Here is an 8176-nt window from a genome sequence, read left to right as displayed (position 1 = left end):
CAGAAATTTTATCCAAAACCACTGGGAGGCTGAGATGGACATACAAACATTCATAAGCATCTGAGTTATTGCTGCTTGACATCAGCATAGCACTCATTGGTCACATTTTTCAGGATGCCAGTCTTAAATTCTCCATAAAGTCACAGTATTTACCTTCTAAGAAAATAAGAAATAATATTTCAAAGGAATACTTCAGGCAAGTTTCAGTGTATTGCCTACAACTTTTTAATTAAAATAAAACCTGTTTATACCTCTGTAAAGTCCACAGAAACAGAGTATTTTGAAATTCTATGATAATACACAGCGATAGGGAAGTGACTTCAGCAGAAATGATATGTTGTAACACCAGAGAATACTAGTTATTACCAGTATCCATGCTAGAGGCATCTTGTGGAAATATATAAAAAATACATTTTTGCTTTAACCTTACTCTAGTGAAGGAAAGCATCAAAAAGCCATTATCTGTTATGGTATCCATTCATATTTTTAAAAACAAATAGTGTTAGATGGGCTGAAATGGATCCTGTGGATTAAACACTCTGGCAAACTATGTATGAACTAACTGCCACCAGCAGAAGACTTTTAACTTTTGAGATGTTTAAGACAGAAATTGTAATACATTTCCCTAGGCAATTTTTTGTTCTTAACTTACTGTTTTACATAAAGAGTAAGTCATCTCAATTTTATTTATGATGTTAGAGGACAATGCTTAGAGCATTTCAGTGTATTTACTTATGATTAATGAGCTTAAACTGAATTTTTCATCTAATCCTATATAGGCAACTCTTTGTAATTCAATTCTCCCCACCCCAAATTATGAAACATGTTCTATTATAGTAAGAACTATTTCAGACAGAGCAGATGCTTCCCTCAGTTTCAGGATTTGTAACATGAATGCACACGTATTTCACAGAAAACATATCTTCTAAAGACTTAAAGCAGAAACTGCCCTCAGTATCTCAGTATTTCAGCAAACTGATATTAAGTCAGTTCAGAAGTAAAACAACAAAGACCATTTAAACAGATTTTCATGGAAAGCAACTGAGTTCCTGTTAAATAATCTTTACTCTTTGCACGTTTTTCTTGAGAGCAAGTGTTCTTAACAGAATTCATAGAAGATTTTCAGCATGTTGTGAACTCTCTGAAATGTCATGAAGAATTTGTGTGTATTGATTTATAGTTTCCTCTAGGGAGAGGAGTCCTAGTTTTCAGTAACTTCTTAAAGCATCCACGACAAACAAAAACAGCACAAAACAAACTTTGATTTCTTCAAAGCCAGTTCTTTTTCTTCCATTCCATGATTTAAACTATGGATCTTCTCCATCTGTTTTCAGATAAGGTCAAACATGATTTTTTCCTTACAGTTGTACAATTTATTCTTGAAGACTTTTATTAGGCAACAGCCTGATAATCTTTTTTTTCCAAAAGAGAGACAAACAAAGCTTAAGTGGAAAGAATAATAGTTGAGAGGAATTGCTTTAAAGGAAGTGAAAAAGGCCAAGTTTGAAGTCACTCCAGAGATATTTTGTGTCCACACTGGAGAAGCAGAGAAAGCTACAAAACTTATTGATTAGTAATGTGTAACTTTCATAGTACTAAATCACAAAAGAATGTCAAGCCAGGTAAGTCATTAGGAAAGCACCTTTATTAAGTCAACATTTCTCTCCAATAGTAAAAGTTAATATTAACATGCTTTCCCAGAAAAATGCTCATTTCCCTATCATAAATCATACAACAAAGTGGGCATTTTTGAATTACCTTTTAAAATCTCTATATTAAAAAATATAAAGACAGAATGCATAGTAAAAGACAGGTAGCAAATTTTGTAAAATGATGATATTCTGCACCTTTGCCCCAAACACACTAATCTCAAGTACAGCTGCTCTTTCTCCGGTAGCTAATGTAATTTCAGAATGTGATCACCTTATATGTGGCATTTTATTAAAAACATTTCAAACCTGCAAGAGTAGCTCAGTTTTCAGAATTAATACAAAAGCAAAGAACCCTTTATTCAATAGAAGTTTTATCAAGCATTTTCAAGAAAAAATTAAATTTTTTGACTACTTGTCAGTTTTAACTTCAATATATATGACAATAGTTAGGAGTGATATTTTTGTTTGTTTGTTCTGAAGTCACTGAAATTAAACAATTATTACCGCATTATATCCCAAATGCATTCATTGAACAAATCATCATAATGCCTACTATGTATGAGACACTGCACTAAGTAAGTAATGGTGTCTAAGAGCATGTAATGGTGATTCCTTAACTGTAAAGTGGACAAAACAGATGGTAAATGAGTAAATAATTTTATCTTGGACAAACATGAATAGTGTAGGAAATCTTAGTAACTACAAGTCAGATATCATAAAGCAAACTGTGATAATAACAGCAACATTCTGTATGCTTATTAAGTGCCAGACATTATACTAAGAGACTGAAAGGTCTTATTGTCCCTAAACTTTACAGAAACCCTGTGAAGTGGGTATATTTGTTGTAGGACACTGTGTCACAAGTGACAGAAATGCAACTCACAAAACCCAGTAATAAGAATGTAGTTAAAATCCAGAAACCACTAGTACCAGGTTCTAGAAGAAATGCTATGAAGTTCCTTACTGTGTCTGTCACCTCTCTTCTTCTTTTCAAGTCTCCCTTATTCTTCTTTCTTTGTCTGTAGGTGAATTTCCTCTGGTTCTCTGTGTATATGACAGGAAACAAGACCATTAATAACTCTCAAGTTTTACATCTTAAATTTTTAACACCTATCGAAAGGCTATGCTTTATGAGTTGCAATTCTAATATTCCTGGAAAAGAACCACAGTTGGCCAAAGTTAACTCAGACATCCAACACCAGACCAACAGTGTTCATGGATGGATTCTGTTACATTAAGGAAAGAAGATCTTGAAGTGTCAGTCTTTCTGATTTTACTTTCTTTCACGCACTCTTACCTTTTCTCCAATAAATAGGAGGAACACGGAAGCATTACCATTTTTCTACAAGAGAAGTGAGAAGAAAAAATACATTTACATTGTTGGTTTGGTTTAGTTGCTGGTTATTTGGCTGGTTGGTTGGTTGGGTTTGTTGTTGTTGTTTCTAATGTTTTCTAACTAGTCTCTTGAGACTCAAAAGAAAATTCCTGAAGGGAGTGGGACAAAGAAATTGCATAACTAAAATTTAAAATTTAAAAAGGGAAGACAATAACCTCAACTCCTATCCCTAGAAGGAAAATTGTTGAAGGTTACCTGGGCTGAGAGAGAAGAAAGGAAATGAAGGGGCCAAAACCTCAGAAGAGGGCAGAATCCTCGGACCTAAAGCATCACAGGGGAGTTAGGGATAAAAGGGAAGAGTTACCATGAAAATATGGCCAATCATCACTAAGTGGCCAGCACTAGGGAGCAGAGTGGAAGCTAGGATAATAAACCATCCTCACTTTGGCAGAAAAACCATTCAGTGGTTGTTGTCATTGTTGGGCGGATAATAGCTGCCACCATCAGTGGCCTCCACCTCAGCAGTGAATTGTCCAGCATATTAGTATCTGTCTATGCTTCAAGACTTAGCAGAACTTCCATGGGCACTGTCATTATCATTAGGCAGGACACTCATAAGTGCCCCCAAACAGAGCATGGGACATTTGACCCACAACAGACAGCAGTGGTAGGAAAGCGAAAGCTCCAGTACCGGTAATTCGGTAGGCTGGAGAGTGGAAAACTCACTCTTTTTTTTTTTTTTTAACCACTTTGGCAATTTCCAGGTTAGCCATGTGGATGACAGGTTCGAGGAAGGAAAATTCCAGAAGAATTTGCTATCATGACTTGTAGGGCAGATGCAAAACATAGGAACACGCTAAAATGCAAATATTGCCATTTGACATGAGACAATTAATTTTTATAAAGTTAAATACTTTCCCAAGATCACATAGTCAGGCAATGCTGAGCCAAAATGCAGATGCAAACCCAGCCAATGCTCTGAACCATGAGGTGACAGTGGCTCAATAACTAGATCCTTGTGGCAGCTTCTTTCATAAACAAAAATGTACACGAGACATTTATGAAAATTTTTAGAATGATAAATCTAATTGTATAACAAATCTAACTGATTCTGGCACTAAGTCTATTTTGGGCTACTATAACAGAATACCTGAGACTGGGTAATTTATAAACACAGAGACTTATTTATTGTTATTCTGGAGGCTGAGGTGTCCAAGATCCAGAGGTCCCCATCTGGAGAGGGCCTTAGTGCTCTCATCCCATGGTGGGAGGTGGAAGAGCAAGAGAGTTTGAGAGAGCAAGAGGAGGTCAAACTCACTTTGGTAACAAACCCACTCCAACGATAATGACATTAATTCATTCATGAAGGCAGAGCCTCTTACAGTAAGGTCCCACCTCTCAATACTATTGTATTGGGAAATTAAGTTTCCATCACATGAACTTTGGGTGACACATTCAAACCATAGCAGGCACCATGCAAAGCAGACCGCTATCTGAGCAGCCCTGGGAACAGATGGGTCTTAAGATACTATGTACAGTATTAGGAAGGGGGGCTGTTTTTGTCTTTGCCTTTTGAAATAAAGTGTAGTTATTATTGCTATCCATTATTGCTCTAAATCAGTATGTCTCAAACTCAGATTGGGGCCTGAGATTATGTTTTGCAAGATTTTATACATGCATGTCTTTATTTTGATGAAAAATCCATTTATATATAGAAAGAGATAAAGACAGAGAGAGAGAGCCATTTGGTCCACTAAATCACTAACTTTTAAGGGACAATAGGACAATGGGGCGTCAAAAGCCATAGAAAGCATGTGATCTTAGTCAATCCATACGCATTAGAAAAAAACTTTTGGCCTGCCTCGGTGGCCCAGCACTTTGGGAGACTGAGGCAGGCAGATCACAAAGTCAGGAGATTGAGACCATCCTGGCTAACATGGTGAAACCCCATCTCTACTAAAAATACAAAAAAATTAGCCAGGTGTGGCGGTCCCAGCTACTCAGGAGGCTGAGGCAGGAGAATCACTTGACCCAGGGGGTGGAGATTGCAGTGAGCCAAGGTCACACCACTGCACTCCAGCTTGGGTGACAGAGCAAGATTCCATTCCAAAAAAAACAAAAAAAAAAACCAAAAAAAAACAAAAAAAAAACCTTTTAAAAATCTTAAATAAAATTCATGGTAATTGCTATAAAAATCTTCAAATATAAATCATGATTCTTCTAAGTCATCATTCTAATATTCATCTGTTGTTTGAGTATGGCATATATGTACTAAGTGCAAGTCAGAGAAACTGAATTCAAGTTAACTTAAGCAACTAATGGAAATTTTGGCTCATGTAGCTGTAAAAGATATTTAAAATGTGCTCACTTGCTCTCTCTCTCCCCTCGGCCTTCCCTTTGTCTCTCTCCATCCATCTCTCATGTCTCCCACTCTTTGCAGGGCCTCCTTCTCTTCTACAACATGCATGGATAAAAAGGCCCAAGAAGCTCTGAAGTTGTGATATCACAGCTCATTATTCAAGTGCAAAGAAGGAAATTCTTTCAGCTTTCAAATATTAAATTTTTTATAAAGCTCTTAATCCAAACTGGGTCACATGTCCACCTTTGGACCAATACCTGAGGCAAAGGGATTGGGCACAGCATTGGTCATGTCTCTTTCCTCTGTCTGGCATTCTGTCTCAAGTATTGCAAATGTCACCCCCACAAGAGTCACATGTTTGGTAGGGAATATGAGTAGTGATGGGCCAGTTCCAGCTTGCTGGAGTTGACTGTGTGTATCTTTTGTCCAACTCCAGATGGTGGAAATATTGACACAACAGCAAAAAATCATACACTATAGACCAGGGATGTTTTATTTTCCTGAGAGTAGGTTGTTCAATACTTACCAGAAACTCCTGGATAGGAGCATTTCTCCCTAGGGTTAGAGTCAGGAAGAGAAAAGGTATTGAATAGAGATATCAGTATGCTACTACAAGACACATTTTTTCTCTATAAGTGCAACCAGCAAGTAATATTTATAAAACTAGCAGATGTATCAATCTTTACAGTGATTTTTCATGAACAGAAAGCTGAGATAATGAGGTCTTTTAAAGGTTTTCCCTGTGTTCAGACTACATAAAGCAGAGTTTTGAGATTGTTTTTTACATAGCATCTATTCATCTCACTAGTGTTCAAACATGGAAAAATAATGTTCCCAGAAAATAATATGCTCCCAAAAGGGAAAAAAGTTATCTATATTCAGATAATTTTATAAAAACATTTTCTGTATACCATGGTATCTCACTTGAAGTACAGTCATTATTAGTCTTTCCATGGGTCATTTACGGAATGATAACATGTTTGGATTTTTTTTTTGCCAAGAAAAGAATCATATCCTGATACACACAACCCATGGGGAATAAAGATATATTTTGAAAAATTCCTTTAAAACTCTTTCAAATATCCACATGCTATACAAAAGAATTCCTTTTACAAATATTATTTGAACATCATCTACGTACAAGTCTCTAGTTTCATCTTAATGCAAGACTAAAAGTAAACAAACTCCAATGATTCTCTTTCAGTGCTGATTTTTCTAAGATTTGTTGAAAGTTCTTCATACAATGGCTTATGATCATGGATTAGGCTGTTTAATTGAGCCTATTTTTTTGGATAGTCATATAATGCAGCATCTACTGTTTTTGTTTCAAAGGATTTTTACTTTTTATTTTACAGAGAGAAGCTTCCCTTTGTCAAATTTATATGTAATTTCACTTCTTGCACAAATATTAGTAATAGTTATGAAATAGCTTATATTAACAGAGCAAACATTTATTGAACATTTACGAACTTGCTAGATATTGTGCTAAGCACTTTACTTTTATCATATTACTTAATCCATAGAACAGCCCTATAAGACAGGAAAACTTAGCCCCATTTACTATAGGAGGGCATTGAGAAATAAAGAAGATAAATAGGTTTCTCAAGGTCACATAACAATTGAATAGTACTTCCAGGAATCAAAGCCTAGGGTGATGCCAACATCCATGCACCCAAATGCCTGTATATACTAGCTGCAATGTCAGGCACTAAGGTGCTCTCACATATATTTCCCATTCAATTCCAATGCACAAAGTATCTGTTATTCTTCTCCATTACAGAAGATATTACCAAGGCTCAAAAACATTTAAGAAATATGTCTAAATTTCCAAAGCAACAGATAATAACTGCCAGAGGTAAAAGTCAAATACAAGCCTGACTGACTCCTTGAGCAGGGCTTTTTCTACTACACTATGCACCTATTAACAGAGTCAAATTATTTGAATATGTTATAAGTTTAATTATTTAAAAATTTCAAGGGAATAGCCTTAAATTATTACTGTAATTATGTTTGGCCATATTAAAGTATGGCATTTGTTCAGATTGTTAATTCAATTACATTTGGGTGTAACAATATAGAGTATGCACTAGAGTGAATCACAGATGGCCAGCAATTTGTGGGAAGATGTCAGGGGGGACATCTATATGATAGAAATCGTAATTTAACAACAGACTGTATAAATAGAAAGAGTTGAATAAACAAATCCAGGTGGCACTGTGCCAACCAGTCAGAACTTAGGGAAAATAGATAAAACAAGGTAGGCAGGATCTAGAATCATTCATATACTTTAGTAACAATAGTTAAGAACAGACCAAGCTGAGTTAAGGATCTGTCAAAGTCACACTAAACAAACTCAACCTTTAGTCACCCCAGCCCTAGTACCAACTCCTTATTGTAATAGCCCCATAATGAGAAAACCACATGCAAATGAAATAAACATTTATTAGAGACAGAGTCAGAAATATCTGTTCCTTCCACTTTGAGGTAAGTGAGATCTAGGCAGGATTTAGGGGGTGGTTTGCCATGGAGAAGAAGAATGATGTCATAAAGTTAAAGGGTATGACAAGTATAAGAGTTACCTAGAACCTCTGCATCAAAGGGAGGGAAATAGACCTTATGAGTCCTGCCAAGTTGTTGCTTCCCAAGCTGACTTCAATGTTGGAAAATACAAGTAATAAATCATGTAGATGTCCTTATTATCTTGCCACACATAATCATTGATGCTTGGAAGGAAATCCTACAAGTCAGAAACCATGGTCTGGGATGAATACTTGGAAAGGTATACCATCTTCCTCTTAGCAGAATCAATATCATGAAGATGTCAATTCT

At 36.0% G+C, this 8176-nt stretch overlaps 1 long non-coding RNA gene across 1 annotated transcript; it reads right to left on the bottom strand.

The window, feature by feature from the left end:
* Nucleotides 1-2648: 2648 nt before the first annotated feature.
* On the bottom strand, nt 2649-5904 carry LOC139362203 (uncharacterized). Its single transcript, XR_011620592.1, has 3 exons — nt 5874-5904; nt 2950-2994; nt 2649-2696 (listed from the first exon to the last, which is right to left on the bottom strand). It is a non-coding gene; the product is annotated as an uncharacterized lncRNA (long non-coding RNA).
* Nucleotides 5905-8176: the final 2272 nt, after the last annotated feature.

Source organism: Macaca nemestrina, chromosome 3, assembly GCF_043159975.1.
Source record: "Macaca nemestrina isolate mMacNem1 chromosome 3, mMacNem.hap1, whole genome shotgun sequence".
NCBI classification, from domain to species: Eukaryota; Metazoa; Chordata; class Mammalia; order Primates; family Cercopithecidae; genus Macaca; species Macaca nemestrina.
The sequence above is the reverse complement of the archived record's forward strand: the minus strand, read 5'-3'. Positions and strand labels throughout refer to the sequence as shown.